This window comes from Pinus tabuliformis, chromosome 1_1 (assembly GCF_031772625.1).
Source record: "Pinus tabuliformis cultivar Carrire ecotype Pingquan chromosome 1_1, CPIR1, whole genome shotgun sequence".
NCBI classification, from domain to species: Eukaryota; Viridiplantae; Streptophyta; class Pinopsida; order Pinales; family Pinaceae; genus Pinus; species Pinus tabuliformis.
Genome location: NC_142297.1, coordinates 122600055 through 122626363, shown reverse-complemented (window position 1 = coordinate 122626363; position 26309 = coordinate 122600055).

Sequence of the window (26309 nt, the reverse complement as noted above, 5' to 3'; positions counted from 1 at the left end):
CTTCTAGTTTTCACTTTTACTTTTGAAGAAAAAGATTCCTCTTTCAGTTTTTTCTTCAAATTTCTCCTTTGTGGACTTGGTTCTTGCATCATTTTTTCATGAAGGTTCACCTAGACTTGATTTTTTGTAGATGACAATCTTATCTATCTCTTGCAAGCTTTTTAACCTTTTATTGAGCATGTTGACTTCAACCCTTAATGGTACAACTACCTCTTCATGCTTCCCACAATATTCTTCATTCATTTTAAGTTGGAATTTGGTCACTTCCTCAATGCTTCTTTCTTCTTCAAGTTGGGTCTTCAAGGAAATAATTTCTTATTTAAGCCTTTTCTGTTTTTGATAAATTTCAGTTTGTAGCTTGATCAATTTCTAAATTTTTTATTTAAGATGACTTGTGAGTATTTCTTCTCTCATTTTTCCTCTTTTACCTCAGTCTTTAAGCTAGGAGCTTCATTTTTAGCTTATTTTGAATAAATATCGTCTATCCCTTCCTACATATATTTAGCTAAGAAGAAATGTCCGACCTTCTCTTTTATATGATCTAATAAGCTTCTTAGTATGGTATCCATTGATCTTCTATTGTATTATTTTGAATCCTTTGTGTTTTTATCTAGAGTAAAAACTACAAACCATATACAATATAGGGCTTTCAAATAGGTCTGCATAAGCATGCTCCATAATTCATAGTCTATTCCATCAAATATGGGAGTTAGTGGAAGCATGAAAACTAGGTCAACTTGATCCACATTAATGATTTTAGTATGTTTTGGAATCTTTGAAATGGATGAGACATTCTTTTCCTTTTCCTTGGAGCATTTGGAGGCTAGCATATATTCCTTTCCCATATTTGTTCCTAAGATCTACCTTCCAGTTGTTAGACTATAATGAAGGAACTTGCTATGATACTAGTTGTTGGACTATAATGAAGGAACTTGCTATGATACTAGTTGTTGGAAATACTAGGCCGGGGGGGAGGCGACGTGAATCAATATTTCAATTTGTCTTACAATTAGTGTCACTGATCATTAAATAACCATATCACATCAAAGTAGTACAATATTTATATTAACAATTTTTTTTTTAAGAAAGCTACAACTTCTTTGCCTAGCACCACCATTCCAACCTTCCACCCTTACAATTTGAAGATAAGATTAAGAATTTTTGGGCTCCCATTTTAGGTCTCCTATTATTGAACCATTGTTTCTATTCAAATACTGTCTCACTAGATCATCATCAAACTTAGTCTAGAACTACGCAAACTATTGCACATAACCTAGGCTGTCATTAGCACTACACTACACTTACGCACCAACCATGTGACATCAAGCATTGATTGATGCATCTCACTCAAACTTCCAAATACATAAATATATTCTGCGTGGACCCAAAACACACTACAACTAAAATTTAGATCAATCCCATCATTACCTTATAGTGTAGATCTCAATACACAACATACTCACCATACTGCAGTCAAATCACACGCAAATAGTTTCATAAAGCATTACATAGGAGGATTTTAGGCATATTTTTATGTTCTACTTCTAATACAAATTGTGTCCAAAAACAACTCATTCTTAGACTTCAATTAACTCCAACATGGAGGTACACATTCATGTTCTAAAGCACATTGATTTTCTACTATGCACTTGAACCTTCACAATTTTGTGATTATACCATGGTGGCATCAAATCAAAACATAGAAATAGGAAAAATAAATTTATAAAATTTGATTATGCAATTGTCTCAGTCATTATTGATCGATCCCAACACTGCATCTAAATGACACAATGACCCCTATACTAGAACACAAAAATACATACATATTATTTGCTCAATTAAATTCCATGTGCATGAGTATTCAACAAAATAACTTGATACATGCTCACACTATATTTGACCATAAATGCATGATTAATACTTCTTACGAATCAAACCACTTGAATGATTTCCTTCGGAAAAGTTACAATTTAGCCATCTTCCCAAGCATTACTTAGGGTGATTAGTGTTGGTCCATGGTTTTGGATTACAGTTTGTTAACATTGTAAATACAAGAAAAAGAATGCCTTCATTGCATTAGGGCATATCACCTACTCCCTAATCCATAATCATATCAAATAGAGATTCAACAAAGCCATGCACCATAATAATGTGAATCGAAGTGTGGTTAGACATAAGAACTTGTATTATTACAAGTACTTCCAAAAGTTACTCCTATTATCCATCAACATATAGATATTGATATCTATTTTGTGGACCAAACTTTTTGAGGCCTCCCATATATCATTGTTTATGATTTTATAGCTCGTGGCTAACATGAATCACAAATATTTAACATTATTTTTATTTAAACAATATAACCATTGAAGATGAGGAACCCCAATTTCAAAACACACCCAAATAACTTAGAACCAGATAGAGAAAATACATGGGTACCAAAATCCACATACCGGAACTAGGAAGTTGAATTATATACCTATGGAATTGGTGCCTTGAAGCACCAAAGTAGGGAGTACAATGATGAGTTCAAAGACTGGACCAAAAGTCATATTATGTAGAAATAATATGGAAAGCATTGACCCTCTCCAAATGAGCTGGAAATAGAAGTGTGGGTGACCACAAAGCATAGTCTCTCAAACAAAGGATGGCCTAGAAAGCTTCTTGAGGTCACCACCAGACTACCCCAAACACAAGTGTATAAAATGACAGAGTAGGAGAAAGAGACAACTATAGTTTCCATTGCCCCATCACCTTCAGAACCATCATGCTTCGACCATGCATTTACCCATTTGTGGTATTTATAAACGACGTACTATGATGAATGTGGAAAGAAAGGAAAGTTGTTACCATACAACTGCAAGCCCATGGAATGAAAAGTAGTGTGTGTGACACCATTCTTAATGAAAACATTCCTCTCATAATCCCTCTCACCGTTAATGCATGTCTCACCAGGTCTACTCTTGTACTCCATAACCTAACCTCTGCAAGCTCCCACAAACGTATCCATTGCTACGATAAGGTAGAGTGCACATACGAAATATTTTTTGTGGATACTGAAAACATCAACCTTCCCACATTTAAAATGACAAGACCATAATTGGGCTGTTTGACCCTCATTACTATTTATTATGCCACCTTGCATGAAGAGAGGGATAGTTGGAAAATATAGTATGCTCTTCAAACCTATCTTATTTAATTTCATGTATTCACCCCTGTCTGGGATCTAGAAATATTCGTTTTGCGTCTAATTTTTTCAAACTTGCATGAAACCCTTGAGAGTATTAAGCCCCTAATGCAATGTAATATACAGACAAAGAAAATACCAATCATCACATGCCATGCGTGTATCTAGGAAGCCCATCATTCCTGTGTCCTATATCCACCATGAATTTGTTAACCTAGAAATACTTGAACCATAAAATAATTGAAACATATTGGGATACTTAATAAGAAATGACACACTCTATATCAATGTATCCACATTGCGATTCCCATAATCTTTTGCAAGTAATACATTTAACTTCCATTCTATCCCGTAGAGTCCAAGGTAGATCAATATGAGTATATGGAGGAGAACAACCCATGTTTTTGGGATAGTCTGAAACTCCATTCCCATCCCATTTAGTATGTAATACTATTACGTAATCATAACCTTTCAAGAGATAGGCAATATTTGATGTGATTCCTTTTGGTCGCCATCTAGCACAACTTTAGAAATTGTATGTCCATTGATAGGTATTTGTACACAATTAACCACCATTAAGGAATCCCCTATGATCTGTAATAACTTGTATCCTTCTGTGAGAGAAATATGAACTTTTGTTTCAAGGGCCATGAACTTTGAATAATTGTTATCATCCACCCCGCAATACTTAGAATAGATTCTCAACAGATTTAGTTTATCATGCTAGAAAATGCCTCCAAACCCTGCAATACTTGGATTTCCTTTAGAATCCACATCAAAGTTTAATTAAATAAAATTCATAGGAGGAGATCTATGACTTGATGTATCAACAACTTGTTTAGTGAGGACCCCTATGGGTTTTTTGATTACCATTATTTTATGTAGGCTTAGATTTCGAAGCATAGGAACCTCCATAACTTCAAACTCCCAATCTTTTGATGTCCAGGGTATGATCAAGAGGGTTTATCAAATTTTTAAGAAGATTTGATATTGAACTGTTATTGGATTTCTCTTCTTATCCCTGAAGATTCAGTAATTACACTCCTTCCATAGATTCCACAAGATAAATCCCAATGTAAACTTCCTAGCTCTCTTAATAATTGGATTCTTGAAATGACTTATGAACCTTTGAATCATTGTTGCTTGAGTGATCTTTGTAGGTTCCAAGAAGTTGATAAAAATTATAGGAAGGAGTTTTGAGACTTTTATTGCATAAATGCATGAAATAAATAAATGATTCAGTGACTCATCTTATTTACCACGTAGATAACAAATTGAAGGCCCTTCCACGACCTTCTTATGAATCCTTTCCCATGTCAAAAGATGGTTCCATGCAATTAACCATAAGAAGATAGAATTTTTTGGCAAGCCGACGTCAATCTATATAGAATTCCACAACCATGCCTTGTCCAATTTGTTATGCACCACAACAATAGAGTTGGTCTCTTTAATTGTGAAGGAGCCTATAGAAAGAGTTCCCCATCTCAATATTTTAGAATCATCTTAGGATCTGATCATCCTTTGTGACAAATCCTTATGCAATAGTTCCCAAGGGAGACTCTTAAGAAATTTTTCCCAAGCTTGCTTTTGTTTCCAAGATCTCTAAAGATTACTATTCCCATCTCCTTGCCAATACTCTATTCCTTTTGCAAAACCCATATGTTTCAAGATTATTTTCATTTGTCTAAGAGTAGGATCATCCTTCAACCTTGGCATTTGTTTCCATGCTTCATCCCAAAAAAATGCTTGCTCTCTTGACTTAATATCCCATAACACATTATTTTGTATCAATATCCCATTGATGTTCGGCCAAACCCATAAGCTGGAACCTGGAATATTTTTATCATAGAAAATCTTATCTTACTATGTATGTAACGCGACATATTTCCTTAACCAAATTTATATCAAAAGTTGGTCCCCTACTTTTATCCATTGCCACCAAACCTTAGCGCCAAAATTAGTATTAATGATTCCAGGATCTTGTAAACCTAGGCCACTTGAATGTTTGGTTAAAATAAGCTTTTCCCAGCCAAGTAACGACCATCACCTAAACCTTTTTGGCTCCTTAACATAAATAATCAGTCTATAAAGATCAGAATTCAACTATAACAATTTTTGGAAGAGGCATAGTCACAATTTGATATACAAGACTGGCTTGTAAGGCTTACTTAGCGAGGACTAATATTCCTGCAAAATTAAGGGCTCTAAAGGTGCAATTTTGAATCTTGTTTGACAAATTTACGATTAAATATTTCCACTAGGATGTCCCTTTAGGATATAAAACCAATGGGATCCCCAAATATTTAACAGGAAATTTATCACGATGGAATGCCAAAAAATTTGTAATATGAATTTGGACAGAGTCTTTACAGTTAATGAAAAATATATAGGTCTTCTCCCTATTTATCAGATGTTATAGAAATTTTTGGGCACTGCAACCCCAATCAAACATGTACATAAACCAAGGGCTCCTAAGTCCCTAAAAGTGTTTTTCCATCCCCTAAAAGAACAAGGTCAGTTGATTACACCATCTCCCAGAAGTTCTCCATGAAAAACTACTCAGAACTAGTCAAAACTGGACCATCTCACCTGCTCCATGGTCAAAGTGCGATGCATCCCACCTAAATGCACACGGGAGGTGTGATGCATACTGAAAAGCCCTTATATGGGGTGCAATGGGCAAGAGTGGACAAATGGCAGAGACAGTTTGCGAGGTGGATGATCATGGAATCTTCCAGAAACTTCTCCTGTGACACTTGTCTCTCTGAATTTGCCTAGGGATGAGTAAGAGATCATCAATCTCCAAGTGGAATCAAGAACTATCAGAGAGAGGACACTAATCAAATCCCAAAAGCTAACTCACCCCCCTGCAATCATCTATATATGGATCCCTCATCCCAGAGATCCAGAGGCTAGAATTTTGTATCTTGTAAGGAAGTGCTGTTGGTTTTGTTAGGGTCCCACCCTAACCCCCTTATTTATGTCATGGGATCAAGTCATAGTCTAGAGTCAATAAAGCCCATATTAATATTTGTAAGTGGTTAACTCGCAATTAATGACGGGACCACAGTTAGTTGCAAATGGGCAGTAGTATTAGATAGATGGTATTAATAAAACCCACGGTATTGGCCCGTGGTATTGCATGTAGGAGTCATATATAAAGGATAGAGACTCCCTGCGAGGAGTATCGTGTCTTATTCTGTAATCGAGCTCTGCTCTATTGGAGGTTGCCCCCTCGAAGAGGCATGTGAACATTGCTCTTTGAATAATAAAATCATTTCTATTCTGTGTTCTGGGTATCTTTTCTTTGCATATTCTGTGCTTGGGTATTACTTTGCAGGTTAAGAGCATAACAAGTGGTATCAGAGCACTTTCCAGGGCTCAGTGGGATCTCCAATTTTTAGCAAATTTTTTTTTTGGCTAGAGATGTGTTCCGGCGTCTTTAAACCACGGGATCTGTCGTTAAGCGCATAAACCTGCGGATTTGGGGAGGCATGCATGCAGGAAATACAAGAGGTGGTCACGCCTATTGGGCTCCCTTGTAACCCCTGTGGGTACCCCTTCGAGTAGTAGCGCATTAGACAGAACCGCGCACGGACTGTCTTCCACGTACCCTCTGGGTATATAGGAAGCCCCCTAGGCTCCCTTGAAACCTCGCCATAGATAAACCTTCGGCCGTCTTGTGGCTATAGTACACCGAGAACAGCACTCGGAGAGATTACTCGCCCGTACGATAGGGTAGTCGGGTTGTACGGCTAAGGGTACGGTCGATCCTCCTTAGTTAGAGCCCTGAAACATTGGGCCGAGTACTACTGTCAGACCCTTATGTATATTGCGATCTGTAGCACCTGACACTCCTCAAGACCAGAGTTCCCTTTCTATGGGGGATCACACATCATCTATTCCAGACCAGCGGGTGCAAGGAAGTGCAGCAGCAGCAGACATCAGTCCGACAGCTCCATCAGATCAGCAACAGCAGTTGTTCCACCATTCAGATCTCTCAGATCCACCAGATCGGAGTAGTTGTGAAGGGTTCCTGTACCTGGATATACTTTTCACAGGACTTTTGGCGGCATTGACATTTTGAGGATTTGGCGACTGCAATATTGATCAGGAAGGAGTAAAACTCCGTTAGGAGTTTTCCAAAAAAAAAAAAAAGTTTGAGATCTTCTGGGGCGCTTATTGGTGATCTAGCCCATCAGAATCAGGACGACGAGCTGAGAAAGGTGGTACCATTCAATTTCTTAGTAAAAAATTTTTAGGCGGTCCCAATTTTTCATCAGGTTGGTGTATGGTAGAAACTCGCGCTCAAGCGATGGCCAATGAAAGGATGGACAAAATTGAAGACCATGTGAACTCCATCCAAACTGCGGTGAACGAAATCCAACATGAGATTGAAGGAATAAGTCTCCAGATACAGAATGCACTCTCGAAGGGCAAGGAGCCAGCCCACGAGGAGGCGTATAATGGCAATGAATACCATGAGGGTGAGTCTAGCCACTCTCCTCACGTCTGGCACACCCATCCACCACCCAGTCAGCGACCTCCCAAGTTGGATATGCATAAATTTGACGGTTCTCACACGTCCGCATGGCTAGCACAAATGGAGCAGTATTTCAAATTGAATCATATCATAGATGAGGGGACTAAGCTTATGGTGGGCACCATGTACTTGGACAATGAACGATGGCAATGGGGGGAATGGCATCAGCGTTGCAATGGACATTTTCAGAATTGGGCCCAATTTGCCAAAGCTCTTCGAAATCGCTTTGAACAGGAAGACTCTTTTTTGGGGCGTCTCACTAAGCTCCGACAGGCGGGTACAGTGGAAGAATATATTACCGCTTTTGAAGCCTTAGCCTTCCGCACTAAGGGTCTCACAGATGAGTTCTGCATGGAATGCTTTATCAATGGTCTTAAAGAAGCCATCAAAGCTCAGGTTCTACTCCACCACCCTCCCACGTGGATAGAGGCTTGTCAGGTAGCTCGTAAGGTGGAACGTGCATTAACAGCCCAATCCAACCGCCCCAACTTCCCCGCTAAAGGTCGTCCCCCACAGGCTCCCAACACGACTCAGACACTTAAGATTCAAAAGGTGTCACCTGCAGAAATGGCTGAAAGAAGGAAGCAAGGACTATGTTACTACTGTGATGAAAAATATTCCCGGGGTCATAAATGCAATGAGCCCAAGTTTTTTCAAATAGATTCCACTGACTACAGCTCCACCGAGGAAGATCCACCACTTGAGGAACCAGAGGCGATCGAAGAAGATAACCAAAAGGAGATTGTATCTGACGAACCAATTATTTCGCTAAATGCATTGGCAGGAATTTCTTCCCCTCAAACTCTCAAAATCAGGGGTTTTCTTAAACATCGCCCAGTAGTAGTCTTGATTGATAGTGGAAGTACCCATAATTTCATCCATCAAAAGATCGCTGAAGCAGCGCATTGTTTTGTCCGGGCAGTTTCTAACTTCCAAGTCCAAATTGCAGATGGGGGCACAATGAAATGTGAAGGCCGCTGTGAAAATGTCAAACTTCAAATGGGGGATTATCAGTTGAAAACCCACATGTTTGCAATACACATGGGGGGTTGCGACATTGTCCTAGGCGCGGAATGGCTCCGCACTCTTGGGCCAATCACAATGGATTTCCAGGAGTTATATATGAGTTTTAAGCAGAACAACTCCACACATACCCTCCGTGGACTACAGGCGGGAGCCCCCTCTATCATCAGCTCGCATAGGATGGAAAAATTGTTAAAAAAGGGCCATCATGGAGTGGTGGCTCAATTTAATGCCATCCAGGTAGTCGAAACCATGTCTCTGCCAATTCATCCTGAGATGCAACAGATTTTAAATAAACATCGGACGGTTTTTGACAAGCCTCATGAGATTCCACCCTCGCGAGGGGAACACGATCATAACATCACATTGGTTCTAGGGGCCCAACCCCCAAATGTGCGGCCATACAGATATCCGTTCACCCAAAAGAATGAAATAGAAAAAATCATCAAGGAATTGTTGGAAGCAGGTGTCATTCGTCCCAGCATTATTCCTTATTCATCCCCAGTGGTCATGGTCCTCAAGAAAGATGGGGAGTGGTGGATGTGTCCCGACTTCAGGGCCCTCAATAAGTTGACAGTCAAAGATAAATTTCCCATCCCGGTGGTTGACGATTTGCTGGACGAACTCAATGGGGCTCAATTCTTCACTAAGTTGGATCTTCGCTCAGGCTACCACCAAATTCGCATGAAGGAAGTCGACATTCCCAAGACGGCTTTTAGAACTCATGAAGGCCATTATGAGTTCCTGGTCATGCCATTTGGTCTCTGTAATGCCCCCTCTACTTTTCAGAGCCTTATGAATCACCTCCTCAAACCATATCTCAGAAAATTTGTCCTTGTCTTCTTCGATGACATCCTCATCTATAGTGGCACTTGGGCGGCACATCTTCAGCATGTAGATCTACTCTTGCAACTACTCCGCAAGCATAAATTATTTGTCAAGATGTCTAAGTGTTCATTTGGCATGGAAGAAGTTGAGTATTTGGGCCACATTGTGGGGCGTGAAGGTGTCAAGGTGGACCCCAAAAAGATCCAGGCAAAGCAAGAATGGCCTCAACCTAAGACCTTGAAAAGCTTGAGAGGATTTTTGGGTCTCACAGGCTATTATCGTAAATTTGTCCGCAACTATGGCCGCATAGTGAAGCCCCTCACTCAAATCCTAAAGAAAAATTCCTTCTTCTGGAACGAGGAAGCACAACAGGCATTTACCGCTCTCAAAAATGCCATGTGTTCCACTCCCGTCTTAGCACTACCTGACTTCACCAAATCCTTTGTCATTGAATGTGATGCTTCGGGTACAGGTATTGGAGCGGTCTTAATGCAGGAAGGGCGACCATTGGCCTTCACCAGCCAACAACTCAGTGAGAGGAATCTGGGCCAATCTACCTACGAGAAGGAAATGATGGCCATCTTACATGCAGTCGAGACCTGGCGACCTTACTTGTTGGGGCGACGTTTCCAAATCCGCACAGATCATCACAGTCTTAAATATTTTTTGGAGCAACGCCTATCCTCCCCACAACAAAATAAATGGTTAGCCAAAATGCTGGGATATGATTATGAGATCATTTACAAGAAACAGAAAGACAACAGTGTAGCAGATGCATTGTCGCGCCAATTTGTGGAGGAAAGTACTCTGCTCGCAATTTCCCTCCCCATTCCAGACTGGATTGAAGAGGCTCGCAGGGAATGGTTTTCACACCCTAGGCTCTCCCAACTCATTTCTCAATTGCAGGTAGATCCTAATTCCAGCAAGGGCTACTCGTGGCAGAATGATATTCTTCGCTACAAGGACAGAGTCGTAATATCACCAACATCCACCCTCAAAAGTCGCATTTTGGCAGAATTGCACTCATCTCCCATTGCAGGACATTCGGGCTTTCAGAAGACGTATGCTCGCACCAGAAGATCATTTTTTTGGACCGGCATGAAACAGGACATCCTTACTTTCATAGCAGAATGTGACGTCTGTCAATGCCACAAAGGGGAAACCGTCAACACACTAGGCACATTACAACCATTGCCCATTCCGGCATCAATTTGGACGGAGTATTCCATGGATTTCATTACAGGTCTTCCAAAGTCTGGGAACAAGTCAGTCATCATGGTGGTTGTGGACCGACTGTCGAAGTATGCTCATTTCTGCGCCCTACCCCAACCGTTTACACCAACTTTGGTTGCTCAAACTTTCATGGATCAGATCTTCAAATTGCATGGCATGCCCACTTCTATTGTGTCCGACCGCGACCCAATCTTCACCAGTAATTTTTGGCAGGAACTCTTCAGAATACAAGGCACTCAACTCAAACTCAGTACTTCATATCATCCGCAAACAGATGGTCAAACTGAAGCCGTCAACAAATGTCTAGAAACCTACCTTAGGTGTTTCACTTCAGAAAAGCAACACCTTTGGGTACAGTGGTTACCTCTGGCTGAATGGTGGTATAACACCAACTATCATGCCACCACCAAAATGACTCCCTATGAAGCATTCTATGGTCAACTTTCGCCTTCCCCTACTTCTTATCTCACGGGGTGCTCCAAAGTACAAGCCGTGGATCAACTCCTACAACACCGCGCAACCATGCTCGCCCATCTTCGCGAGAATCTTCATCAAGCTCAGAATCGCATGAAGCAACAGGCCGACCAACATCGCTCAGAGCGCCAATTTCAAGAAGGGGATCAGGTCTTTTTGAGGCTGCAACCATATAAGCAAACATCACTCAAAGACAAGGGTTGTCAAAAGATCTCTCCAAAATTCTACGGACCATACCAAGTACTTCAGCGCATTGGAGAAGTGGCTTACAAGTTGGCTTTGCCACCTACAGCAAAAATCCACCCAGTTTTCCATGTACCATGCCTCAAGAAAGTGATTGGGAACAATTGTCGAGTTCAAACCAGTCTACCTGAATTGGACGAAGAAGGGTCAATCTGGCTTCAACCCGAACAGATTCTAGACACAAGGGACAAGCACCTGCACGGCCGCATGATTAAGGAAGTCCTCGTCAAATGGAAAGACACCTCTCCGGAAGATGCAACTTGGGAACCAGCCACTATTCTTCAGAAGTTTCCGCAGCTTCAGCCTTGAGGACAAGGCTAGTTTTAAGGGGGAGGGCATGTTAGGGTCCCACCCTAACCCCCTTATTTATGTCATGGGATCAAGTCATAGTCTAGAGTCAATAAAGCCCATATTAATATTTGTAAGTGGTTAACCCGCAATTAATGACGGGACCACAGTTAGTTGCAAATGGGCAGTAGTATTAGATAGATGGTATTAATAAAACCCACGGTATTGGCCCGTGGTATTGCATGTAGGAGTCATATATAAAGGATAGAGACTCCCTGCGAGGAGTATCGTGTCTTATTCTGTAATCGAGCTCTGCTCTATTGGAGGTTGCCCCCTCGAAGAGGCATGTGAACATTGCTCTTTGAATAATAAAATCATTTCTATTCTGTGTTCTGGGTATCTTTTCTTCGCATATTCTGTGCTTGGGTATTACTTTGCAGGTTAAGAGCATAACAGGTTTCTTGTTGGAATATCATAGTGTTGGGTGATCTAAGCTTTTCATGAGGTGAAAGAAGGGCTTTCATGCTGGAGGATGACGCTGGGTCAGAACAATTGGTTGTAATCCTCTTTGCTATTCTTGATTATTAATAAAGCTATTCAAGTTTTCCTCCACATTCTTGTATGTTTGATGATATATGCATTTGTGTGGTCAATATATATCTGGTCCTATATTTTTTATGATTGTAGATCTTTGTTCTTCGATAGTATTATGCTGCTTTGATTCCACAGGTGCTCTTTGAAGCTGGGTAGATGAAGGAGAAGCGACAAGGATTTGTCAAAAAGGCGAGGAATCAAGCAAGGAACCAAGCGCAAGACTCAGGTTGGTGTCCTTCATTCCACTCTTATCTACTTCTCATAAAGGAAAACGAAAGTGGTTTTAGTTTGTTTGTTTCTAAGATAGCTACCAGTGTTAGTGGGACTAGCAGATCCGAGTGGACACTAGATTTCCCGATAACAAAATGGCAACTCCACTGGGGAGCAAATAGATTGTTTGTTTGTCTATATTTGTTTATTTTATAAACTTACAGACGGAGCCTGAAGTCAAGCCAGCTAGCCTTCGAACTGCATTTTCTATGCAAGTGCAAAGTAGATCAATGCTGCTTCAGTCTATCTCTGGGTTTTGTTAATAAACTGAACAATTGATTTGCAAACTGTCTAATTGCCCTAGTGGTGGCTCTAGTAACCTCATTAGATCAGCCCCTGTGATTTCTATTTACGTACATCATTTGCTCAGCCTAAATCCCTGAACTGAGTTGCAAACTGTGACCAAGAGCCAAGTAAAGTCTCGTCCTGGTACCATCGCACCCTCTCTTCAAGGAGATCTGGATGCATTGCACTTCCCGTGTGCAGTAGGTGGGATGCATCCCTATTTCCCTGTGTTACAGGTGTGATGATCAGAAAAGGCTAATTTTGCCTCCAGGTCTTGGTTTTTCTTCACTCTTTTCAGCTATATTCTGGAGTTTTGTTGTTTGTGATCAGTATACCATTATGGAAACCCCCTTCCTTTCCATCATTTCGCCTCCATTGTGCAAAGAACTGTGAATGTTTTATGTATTTTCCGCCATTTTCAGTTCTATTTTGCAAAGTAGTAGCATAGTCGAACTGCCGTCTTTTGATTTGAAAGTGTCGCAAGTGTCGTTTTCAGTCAAAGAAAGGAACTCTATTTTTCTTGATGGTCGATTATACAGTTTTTCAAGTGTCGAATGCAGTTTTCAATTCGAAATAGTAAAGTGTCGTCATTATCTTCCTTTCATTTTTGAAGAGAAATCTGTTAGTACTGTCGCTTAGAAAAGATACTTCAGATTTGTACTTAGTATTCTTCTTGTCATTCACACATTAAGAAAGCTGAAAACAAATACATGCATGTGCATTTGCATTTAGACTGCTTGTTGGTTTGATTTGGGACAGTGCATCTAGTGTGTGCTCTCTGCTCTATGTTGAAAGAATATCATCTCTCTTTCCTTAGTAGCTAGGATTTTCATTGCAAAAAGAAGATTAAATGATTGTTTATCATCTTAGATTGCATTTTAGGAATTGTACATCTACATCACGCAGTGAACCTGAAAGGAAAATTTCTTAAGAAAGATCAACTGTAAAATAAATTTAATGAACCTAAAAATGCTTTGGAACCTAACGCACAACATCTAGAAGTCTAGGCTAGAGACGTATTCCGGTGTCATAAAGCCTGGTAACTGTCGCTTTCACTGTTGGTTGGGTGATTCCTCCTCTTTGAGACGACAAGTGCCAGTACGAACTTGTGCTCCCACGTACTGTCGAATATATATTGGGAGACCACAATAGGCTATATCCTTTATCCATAGGAAGTCGTGTCTACCACCCTATCGATCGCAATGCACTAAACAAAGCATTTGGGAAGATTGACTGCCATACCATAAAAAGTATTCTGCAGTTTTGTGATTGGTTTGGTAATCGCTCTATCTAGATTTCCAGAGCAGTCTCTTTTGTTCCTTTTCAGACTCCTTAAAGGAAAAGGTCCATCTGAGCACTTGTCACTTCAGGCTCATTAAAAATCGAAGGCGACTAGAGTCATCTTTCGTTTTTTCTCGACTCTTAAAAATCGAAAAAACAAGTTGTGTCAAAGCTTCTAAAATTTATTTTAATCGGAATAACACCACCTTTCCTATGTTGGTCTTAGGTTGAGGAAAATGGAGTCCACCAACCAAGGAGTTCCCCTTGGAGGAAATCCTAGTCCTTTCTCCTCTTGGGGAGATGTTGGTGCACCTCATATGACCACATTGTCACTTCCAGGTTTGACGATTGGCTTGCCAATATGGCTCCTCTCGACCTCCGTCGTTCAGAACACCATGATTCCTGAACAATCAAATCAGCAATTGGATGATACTAAAGTTACCCCCCAACCTTCTACTTCATCCGATTCTCCCTCTCCTCCTTCCTCTTCGCTTGATAAAGATGGTAAGGCCCAAAACCAAGTAACTAAGAAGAAGAAGGAGAAGAAGAAGAAAGAGAAGAAGAAGAAGGAGCCGAAGACGAAAGGGGGCAACCATGCGTCATCTAGAAAAAATCCACACATTGCACTGTCCATGCCTAAATCACCATGTGTCATTTGCAAAGGAGACCACTTCCACCGAGATTTTCTCTGCATCCCTCGGATCTTAAGGGACTGGTCTCCTCGTTTGCACAACCCGGTTTCATCAACCTCTGAGGACCATGTTGAAAGTACACCATCAACTAGTGAAAGTGAAGCACCTGGACAAAAAGGAAAATGTAGATTTCCTTGTAGACTGTGTGAAGGAAATCATGCCCTCCACCGTTGTCCCTTCCTGGACAAAGCTAAAAGAGTTTTGGATGACCGTCCGAATTCACCATTACGGCTTCCTCCTGGATATAAGAAACTCTTGCCAAGTCCATCACTGGTTGAAAATCTAACTAACACGCCATTGTGTTCAGTTGAAGCATTTGTCATTGAAGATAAACCCACCGAACCCATACCAGATGAAAGTCAAAAGGTTGAGGCGGCAGTCAACCCGGTCTTGTCTTTAGAAGGTCCATCTTTAGATGACACAATCATCGAAGATAATGAGAACGACACCATCCAAATTATTTTCATAAACACAGACTTCGATGAACATGAGGGCAATCTACCCGTTTCTTTACCGCAAGAAGGAAGTTCGTCAGAGTCATATCCGTCCGTCTATTCGGTCCCACCTCCAAGCAACCTAGTTGTTTCCTTCGATTGGAACCTACTAGGCAGACCTCGTTTACCGACTAGTGTACCATTTGGAATCATTACACAAATATACAGAATGGTCATGGACGGTACCATCGTTAATGAAGGGGCTTCTGTGAGTATCCTTTCCTCAACTGCTTGGAAAGCGCTTGGTTCACCATCACTTCTGCCTGAGATGAGAAATCTGACAGGCTTTGACAAAGGAACCAGTCGACCGTTAGGGATCCTTCCCAATGTCCCGATAACGTTGAGAAGGAAAACCATTCACATGAACGTAATGGTTGTCCAAGGACCTCTGGATTATAATCTACTCCTTGGGCGTGACTATATTTATTGCATGGGAGCCATTGTCTCCTCACTCTTTAGAGTAATGTGCTTTCCGCATGAAGGCAGAGTGGTCAACATCGTAGACCAACTGTCGTTTCCTGGCTCACACATAGCAAATAGTCAAATACCATCCCTAAATGGTCTTTCCACATAAGGAATGTCTCATCAATGTCCAGTTCGTCCACCTGATGAGCGCGAGTGATTCGGGAGGACGTGACTGAAACCCAGGGGGCATGCACCCTGATCTATTTCGGCAGGAAAACCTTGGGTATAGGGTAGGTTTCCGTGGAGGATATATGACTAGTCTGACACACCCATCCATTTAGGAAAATGGGATTAGACTGGAATAAGATTCCCTCGTCAAAGTTATGTGAGTGGAGGTGACTGCGCCACTTGCCTTTGTCTATTTCGGTAGACATTGCCAAGGAAGCGTTTTGTCTGCAACGCAGATGGAGAGCTTTCATATGGTAACTTGGGAGTTTTTAGCTATACTTGGGGGCATGGAAACCTTTTTGAATGCAAGCAAAGAAAGACCATTTATTTTCTTAGTTTGTAGTTTCTCAACCCTTTAAACTCGTAGGATTGGTCGTTCCTAACTTGCATATGAAAGGATCCGGGGCAAAGCTTTATAAGGTGAAAGCTCCATAAAAAATGGCATCTTAGATGAGACATCCTTATTATAAGACTAGCGCGAACAGTGTTACCGAAGGGTTCAAGCTCGTTAAAAAATAAACCCGCCACGAGCAGTTTTTACGCGGAGTTCAAGCTCGTTAAAAATTAAACATAAGCAATGAGAAAACGTTCCCCCAAAGTTTAAGCTCATCAAAAAATGAACCAATTTCCGGTAAATAACCATTGTGAATGCATTATCATCAGCTTTTGAGCCTTGGTCATGTTCTCATCATCACCTCCACTCTGTTTTAGCCGATCATTCACCTCCATTTGATTGTTTACCCCTTTTGAGGAACAGCTACGAAGAGTGATCCTGTTAGCCATCCTTGTGACACTGCCGTGACTGGAAAATTCCGAATCGTACATGGAATCAGCTGCTACCCGAAATTAACACTCGTTCCTCAAAAAACGAGTCTCCTTTAAGCTCTTTTCAACTGACTCGTAAAATATGAAAATATTGCCGAGCAATTGGCCTCTCCAGCTCGTTAAAGTGACCGGAAGTGCTATCCCTCCTCTAGATTTTAATCTTTTTGGACCTGAGGGATTATTACACAAAAAGATCGAGTGCTTGTCTTGTTCGGCTCGTTAAAATTACGGAAAATTCATCCATTTTGTATTATTTTATACTTTTTCGGACTTAAGGGATTATATGACGAAAAAGGATCATTGGAGTTTCCTTTACGTCCCTTTTCAGACTCCCTAAAATTGAAAAGGACCGAGTTATCTTTGTCGTTAAACTCGTTAAAACCGAATAGCGACAAACTTGTCCGTACAGACAAGAACGAGTTTCACTATCGCTAGGTTCGTTAAAATATAGCGACGGGTTTGCCCGAAGGGCAAATTATAGAACAAGCATATGTTATCCTCCTCAAGCTTGACAAAAATAAAGAGGTACTAGTCAATAATGGCTGGGGAAAATTTGGGAAGAAAACTTGAAGAAACTTTATTGGTAGCAAGTCGCTCTTAAACATGGCTCTTTCACTCCGCATCCAAGTCGGGTTGGGTTGTTTCGTTCACTGGTCATATCACCATTGGTCCATCACACCATCCACATTTGGGGTTAACACTACCAATCCATCATGTTAGTGTCGCTGGTATGTTCAAGAGAAGTCGCTCAGAGAATTCCCCTGTGTCTCATCCGCTGCAATACATTCACACTCCATTCTTTCATGACCGCCACCCTGAACCCTGTATCATCAGACCGTTTTCACCTCCAAAATCATTTACTCCATTCCGTGTCGTAGATTTGGGATTCATTAAGGCCCTCCTACAGTGGGTCACTTCTTGTCGACATCAGCTCATTATCCAAGAAGTCGACTTAGGAACAACCCTTTCAGTACTTTGAAGCTTGCATGCCTCAATGACAAGTTTCTCACTTCTGGCGATAGGTTTACATCAATGGCCTTCGACTGAAAGATTTTTCATGGTGTTCGACACCAAGTCCCTTATTCACACCCCGTGAATTGTACTGTAGTACCTTGAGGGTCATCATCATTATCGGTGATTCCTCTCACGTATGTTAATAGCTTACATCATTGGCTAGTAATCAGGCGATGTCTTTCCATGTTCGACTCCAAAACATCTTTCACATGGATCGACTTGTACTCCAAGTGAATATTGAACGAGTTTGAAGACCCCAGATCTAGTTTCATCCATCTGAGCTACGATACGTTCAGGAAAATAAAGACATCAAATGTACATTGTTGTTGCACAGATGATCATCCAAATCAAAGGATGATGACTCTATCAGAATCATCAGTCCCCCGCGCAGACGGTTGTCTGTCTTATGTACATGAAAATGAATTTATAAAGCTGAGCATGGGAATGCCCGCCTCAGCTAGATCATGAAAAATATTATGAAGATAATGTATTGTATTGTATCTTATTATAGGTCACCTTCCAGCTCGAAAAACTTCAGATCCTCATGATAAAGCATTTCACCCGACATCAAAAGATTAACGAACTCATGCTTTAGGGGTCAAATGTTATATACATTTTTGGGCACTACAACCCCAATCAAACATGTCCATAAACCAAGGGTGCCTAAGTCCCTAAAAGTGTTGTTCCATCCCATAAAAGAACAAGGTCGGCTAATTACATCACCTCCCAGAAGTTCTCCATGAAAAACTACTCAGAACTGGACAAAACTGGACCATCTCACCTGCTCCATGGTCAAAGTGCGATGCATCCCACCTAAATGCACACAGGAGGTGCGATGCATACTGAAAATCCCTTCTATGAGGTGTGATGGGTGAGAGTGGAGAAATGGCAGAGACAGTTTGCGAGGTGGATGATCATGGAATCTTCCAGAAACTTCTCCTGTGACACTTGCCTCTCTGAATTCACCCAGGGATGAGTAAGAGATCATCAATCTCCAAGTGGACTCAAGGACTATCAGAGAGAGGACACTAATCAAATCCGAAAAGCTGACTCACCCCCTGCAATCATCTATATATGGATCGCTCATCCCAGAGATCCAGAGGCTGGAATTTTGTATCTTGTAAGGAAGTGTTGTTGGTTTCTTGTTGGAATATCATAGTGTTGGGTGATCTAAGCTTTTCATGAGCTGAAAGAAGGGCTTTCATGTTGGAGGATGACGCTGGGTCTTACAATTGGTTGTAATCCTCTTTGCTATTCTTGATTATTAATAAAGCTATTCAAGTTTTCCTCCACATTCTTGTATGTTTGATGATATATGCATTTGTGTGGTCAATATATATCTGGTCCTATATTGTTTATGATTTTAGATCTCTTTTTTTCGATAGTAGTATGTTTCTTTGATTCCACAGGTGCTCTTTGAAGCTGGGTAGCCGAAGGAGAAATGGCAAGGATCGATTAGAAAGGAGAGGAATCAAGCAAGAAACCAAACGCAAGACTAAGGTTGGTGTCCTTCATTCCACTCTTATCTACTTCTCATAAAGGAAAACGAAAGTGGTTTTAGTTTGTTTGTTTCTAAGATAGCTACCAGACTTAGTGGGACTAGCAGATCCGAGTGGACACTAGATTTCCCGATAACATCAGAGTCCTTGAAGCTTCAGCAAATGCCTTCAAAATATTAGTAATTCCTTTAGCTTCATGAAGAGTAGGAAGACAAAATATAAAAATATCATCTACAAACTATTGGTAAATAAGGGGGAGATCCTTACCAAACAAAGAGAGACCTCTAAGTTGACCTTGTGAGTGGGATTTCTTTCACATTGTGCCAAATCCTTCTATTGCTAATATAAAGAGAAAATGAGATAAGAGGTCTCTCTATCTCAAACCTCGTGACGAGACGAGTGAAAGGTTGATGATGGTGACCCATTAGTTAAAATTGAAAAGAAAGGGGGGAGATTAGTGAATAAAACCATGTAATCCATTGGGACAAAAACCAAGAAGCTTGTAACACCTATATCGAATAGCTCTAACATAAACGATCATATGCTCTAGATAGATACAATATAATTAACATACCTTGTTTTTTTGTAGTCTTGAGAGAATGAATAATCGCCTGAGCTGTATAAATTCCATCCATGATTTTCCTTCCTTCTATAAAACCTATTTCTTCGGGTGAAATAAGCTAGGAGAGTAATGGCTTCAAATGTTTCATCACGATTGTAGAGATAATTTTATATGTCACGTTGTATAAATATATTTGGAGAAAACCTTTTGGATCCTTAGAGAAATCTTATTTGGGTATCAGGGAAATAAACATTGTGTTCAATCATCTACATATTGACTATGATTGCTTGGATTATTCCACAATTTCATATATATTTTGTCTTAGGAACGACCAAAATGCTTGATAAAAGTTATCCATGAAACCATAAAGTCTGAGTGCTTTAGTTTTAGGCATGCCCGTCACCACCAATTCCACCTCTTGTAACGAAATAAGTCACATTAAAGCTATGTTTTGATCCACTGTAATTAGATTTGGGATTCCCTACAAAATTTGATTGATATGATGCCAATGATTATGTTAAAATAGCTAATTAACTCCCGCATGGAGATTTATCTAAAATTAGAGAGTAAGTTAACTGAGTGTTGAGTCAATTTGAGTTAAGTCATAGTTGAATTTAGCGTGTGGCTGCATGTTAAGTTATTTTAGGTGACTCACTAGTTGGAAAAGGTTAAATACCCTTCATAGGGTTCATTGTAACCATCAAGTTTTGTGTGATCAATAGAAGAGCTGCTACTCGTGTGTTTTGTGTGTGAAATTTGTGTTTTGGTTCCTCTTCCTTTGCAACAAATAGGTACCAGAGCCGAGAAAGGATCACAATATCCGTGGAGCCAACAAAGCAGGTCAAGAAGAGGAGCAAGTGAAAAAGATTGGTGATTTTTTCAATTTGCAAAATTATCAAATAATTAGTGTGCAACAAAATCGTAAAATAATTAAGTATTTTTGGATCGACGCTCCACCCCTTCTATCATAAGCTACCTTGAATTGAGTAAACTTATGACTTTCTACTTTTTGCGGATCAATGCTTGAGAGCCCCGTCGAAAGAAGTGTTGTGTTGACCATAAATAAATACAAGTCAGTTTGTTTTTAAACGCTTGAAAAAAGTCACATGGGTTATCACAACTAAATATAAGTCAGGTTTTGTTAATGCATGTCACGTGGGTAGCTCAAGTTTGTAAAAGTTTTTTTTTGTTTTTTTTTATAAAAAAAATAACTCAGGCTTATTAAAAAAGAGTTATAAAGTTGTTTTTTTTTTTAAACTAAAGTATTGGAAAAGATTTTAATATAGTTTTTATTTAAAAGGTTTTTGAAGAAGGTATATTAAAGTTTTTTAAGAGGAATTTATTGAAAAAGATGGTTTTCTCAAATTTCCTGTTCCAGTTTCCACTGTTTACAAAGAAGGATTATGATGTGTGGGCCATTAATATGGTGACCATCTTGCAGCCTCATGATGTTTGGGATTATGTCTAGTTTGGGTTTTTATAACCCAAGGATGAAGCAGAAGAACAAGCTCTCACTAATGTAGAGAGGGAGATATGGAAAAAAGACAAAAAGAAGAATGCACAAGCATTGTAGCTTATCCAACAAGGAGTGAACCGAGCAGTGTTCCATAAAATTATGATCACGTCTTCAACAAATGAAGCATGGGAGACCTTGGCAACAAGCTATAAAGGTATGGAAAAAGTCAATATTGTTAAGTTGCAGAATACTAGCAGGAATTTTGAAAGTCCGCAGATGAAGGAGACAAAGGACATCGATTCTTTTATGAATTGAGTCATGACTATTGTAAATCAGTTAGAAATTTATGGCAAGGAAATTAAAGATCAAATAGTGGTTGAGTAGGTCCTAAGATATTTGTCTACCAAATTTGATGTTGTGGTAGCAACCATAGAAGAAGCCAAGGATTTGAAATCATTGACAGTTGATGAGATGATGGGATCACTTATATGAAATGAGGCAAGGATAGATAGAAATAAGGATTCCACTTTAGACCACTTTCATAAGTCAAGTTTATATTTCAAGAGACAGAGGTCAATGTAGAAGTAGAATGAGAGGCAGAGGACATGGCGGGAGACATGGTGGTTAGAGAGATGGATGAGAAGACCATGAACATGAAAGTGGAAGCAACAAAAAAAGCTTCAACAATAATCAAAGGTGAGATGTTATTACCGTAACAAATTTGGGCACTATGCCAATGATTGCAGGAAGAGGATTGATCCAGGTGGATGTTGTTAGCCACCGACCTATTCCACTAGAACCCCCACTGGGCCGTGAACTTCTAGAGCCATTTTTGAGGCCCTAAATGATGTTTTTTTGGGCCCTAACCAGTCTATTTGACCAGCATTGCCTAGTTGGAAGTTGTATTCCTTAGATAGATATTTCTAACGAGGTATTGTGCACATCAAATGGAGATCGTGTGCCAAAGTTATGACCTTGGGAAGTTGATGTACCAAATTACCTAAACAGGGCCTATAGTTTTGGTGCTTCATCTCCTAGGGTTAGGGTTTTGGATGTTTAGGGTTTTCCATTGTTTATCAATAATAAATAGGCCTTCACGCCTCATTGTAACATAGTTCAGAGGCATGTAACAACCACATCTCTTCTCATAGATAAGCGACCATCGCCCGAGGTAGTCTTATTTCCATTTTGTTTGTAATCATATTTCAATATTTGATATTAATGAAATGAAGTGTTATTTCTGCTACATCTTTGTATTTATGGATACATTTGTAATTTGTTGCATTTTTGTTTAAATTTGTATCAAGGATAGCTAATCAAGGAAACTAGGGAACTAATGTCACTACAATTAGAACTAAATCGATGTTCCTAGCTTTCCATACCATGCATGAACCTTTTGATAATGTGTGGCTATTAGATAGTGGTTGCAGTAAATACATGACAGACAACAAGAATTTGGTTGCAAATTTGGATCAATATGTGAGGACATAGGTAAAGTTGGGGATTGACAAGACAGTGGATGTAGATGGAAAATGAGTGGTCAACATTCCAACCAAGAAGCGGGAGTCGAAGGAAATATTAGAGGTGTATTATGTACCTGGTCTTAAAAGTAATTTGATAAGTGTTGGTCAATTGATACAGAAAGGATACAAAGTTATCTTTCAAGGACACAAGTGTGTTATATATGACAAGACCCCTAGCAAGCAACTAATAGAAAAGGTGCAGATGATGAGGAACATACTCTTTCCTCTAGTCATGAATTACAATGATCATGTCAACTATTTTACAGTTGCATGTTCTAATTTATGGCACTAACAGTTTGGGCACTTGCACTTTTTTTTTTTAAGATTTTTGCAACAAAAATAGATGATCATAGGATTACCTCCCATCAAAGAACCTGCTAGTACTTCTGAGTGTTGTATCTTGGGAAAGCAACACCATGAAAGTATTCCAAAGGGAGTTGCATACAGAGAAAAGAAACCACTTGAGCTAGTGCATACAAACTTGTGTGGACCTATGAGGAAAAAATCAATGGTGGAAGTTTTTACTTCCTCACCTTCATTGATGACTATAATAGAAATACTTGGGTTTACTTCTTGAAGCAGAAGTCTAGAAATTTTGAAAGTTCAAAGAATTCAAAGCCTTAGTAGAGAAACAAAGTGATCGACAAATCAAGGTATTGAGGTCATATCACAGTGGAGAATATGATTCGAAGGCATTCAATGAGTACTACAAACAACATGGAATTAGAAGGAAATTTACAAAAAGTCACACACCGCAGTAGAATGGTGCAGCAGAGAGAAAAAATAAAACCATTATGAACATGGCAAGGAGCATGTTGAAAGGAAGAAACTTGTCTAATGAGTATTGAGTTGCATGTGTTGTCTATGAGATAAATAAAGCTCTTACAAAGAGTGTGATGAACAGAGTACCAAAAGAAGCATGGTTAGGTATGTCTTGTAGTGTATCTCATCTCAGAGTGTTTGGATGTGTAGCCTATGAACATGTGCCTAAAGAGCTAAGAGGAAAATTGGATGATAATAGTGAAAAATGCATATTTAATAGTTATAGTGAGAAATCAAAAGTTTACAAATTGTATAACCCTGTCATGAAGAAGACCATAATTAGTAGAGATGGTGTGTTCAAAAAACAAGATTCATGGAATGGTAGGAAAAACAAACAATTTGATGCACAAGTGCCACTAATAGAAGAAGATCATGTAGCAGAAAAGGAGTAGCAAGAATCACAAGTGAAGACACCAAACATAGACACACCAACAAGGACTCCAATATTTTCTAAGCAACAGGGATCTTCAAGCAGATCAATAGATCGAGATTCTCCCAACAATCAATGAGGAGATGAGTCAAACAATGGTAAGAGAAAGATAATAATTCTAAAAGATATTTATGATGATTTGGATGTTAGTTCAAATTTTGCACTGTTGTCACTACAATCTTCTCTGTTTGAAGAAGAAATTAGAGATGAAAATTGGGTGCAAGCCATGGATGAAGAAATTGAAGCTATTGAAAAGAATGATACATGAAATTTGGTTGATTTTCCAAAGGAAAAAAATCTCATTGGTGTGAAATGGGTGTACAAGACAAAGTTGAATGAGAAAGGTGAAATTGGAATATTTAAAGAAAGACTTGTAGCAAAAGGATTCTCATAGCAACCAAGAATATATTTTTGAGAAACGTTTGTTCGAGTAGCTAGATCAAATACTATAAGAGTAGTTATAGCGACAATAACTCAGAACACGTGGAAAGTATATCAGATGGATGTCAAATCATCCTTCTTGAATGGAATTATAGAATAATAAATTTATATGGAGCAACCTCCAGGTTATGAAGTTGAAGGTAAAGAAGATAAATTTGATAGGTTGAAGAAAGCGCGAGCTATGGACTTAAGCAAGCACCTAGAGCTTGGTATAGTAGAATTGACAACTACATGATCAATAATGGATTTTGCAGAAGCAACATTGAGCCTACCTTGTACACAAAGGTAAATGAGCATGGAAAAATTTTGATTGTTTGCTTATATTTTGATGACATGATTTATAAAGGTGACTTTTAATTGAATGGATTTAAAGAAGTCATGATGAAATAATTTGAGATGAAAAATCTTGCTCTCTTGAAATATTTTATTGGCATAGAAGTTGAGCAATATGAAAAAGGAATTTTTATTTGTCAAAATAAATATGCTAGAGATTTGCTGAAAAGATTCAGGATGGAGAATTGAAAACCTATCCCTACACATTGCAACAGGTACAAACTTAGGCAAGGATGATGAAGGATCAGATTTCAATCCAACTCTATTCAAAACATTGATTGGCAGCCTCATGTATCTCACAGCTTCAAGACCAGATATTATGCAAGGAGTGAGTTTTATTTCTAGATTTATGGAGACTCCAGAAGACACACGTTAGAGTGCAGGAAAAAGAATTTGGAGATACATAGCAGGAACTAGAGATTGTGGCATAATGTATGAAGGCATAAAAAATAAGGATTTGATTGGGTACAAAGACAGTGATTTTTTAGGAAATTTGGATGATAGGAAGAGCACTTCCGGTTATGTATTCCATCATTGTTCAGGTGTGATTTTGTGGGCATCTAAGAAGTATCCAATTATGACACTTTCGTGAGTAGAAGAAAAATATGTAGCAACAACATCAACAACATGTCAAGAAATATGGTTAAGAAGAGTATTTGATGGACTTAAGCAAAAGCAACAAGGATCAACAACGATATATTGTGACAACATCTCAATGATTGCACTATCCAAGAATAGTGTGTTTCATCATAAGAGAAAGCATATTGATACTAGATATCATTTTATTATAGAACTTGTGAGCAGTGGAGAAGTTCACTTGAAGCCTTGTAAATATAGTGATCAATTGGCTGATATTTACTAAGTCATTAAAAAAAGATGTGTTTGATTTTCATAGAAGAAACTTGGGTGTTGTAAGCCTAGATGAAACATAGACCAACAAACATGTTTGAGTTTTCATGAGTCATGCCTTAGTTTAGCGGTTGCAATTAAGTGGGATTGTTAAAATAGCTAATTAACCCCTGCATGGAGATTTATCTAAATTTAGATAGTGAGTTAATTAAGCATTGAATCAAGTTGAGTTAAGTCATAGTCGAATTTGTGTGTGGTTTTATGTCAAGTTATTTTAGGTGAGTTGCTAGTTGCAAAAGGTTAAATACCCTTCATCGGGTTCATTGTAATCATCAATTTTTGTGTGATCAATAGAAGAGCCACAACTCATGTGTTTTGTTTGCAAATTTTTTGTTTTGGCTCCTCTGCCTTTCCAAAAGATTATTTAGAGCTTCATAAAATTTCGTGATTATATTTAGTCAAATCCTCCTCAATATCCTTATGAATAATT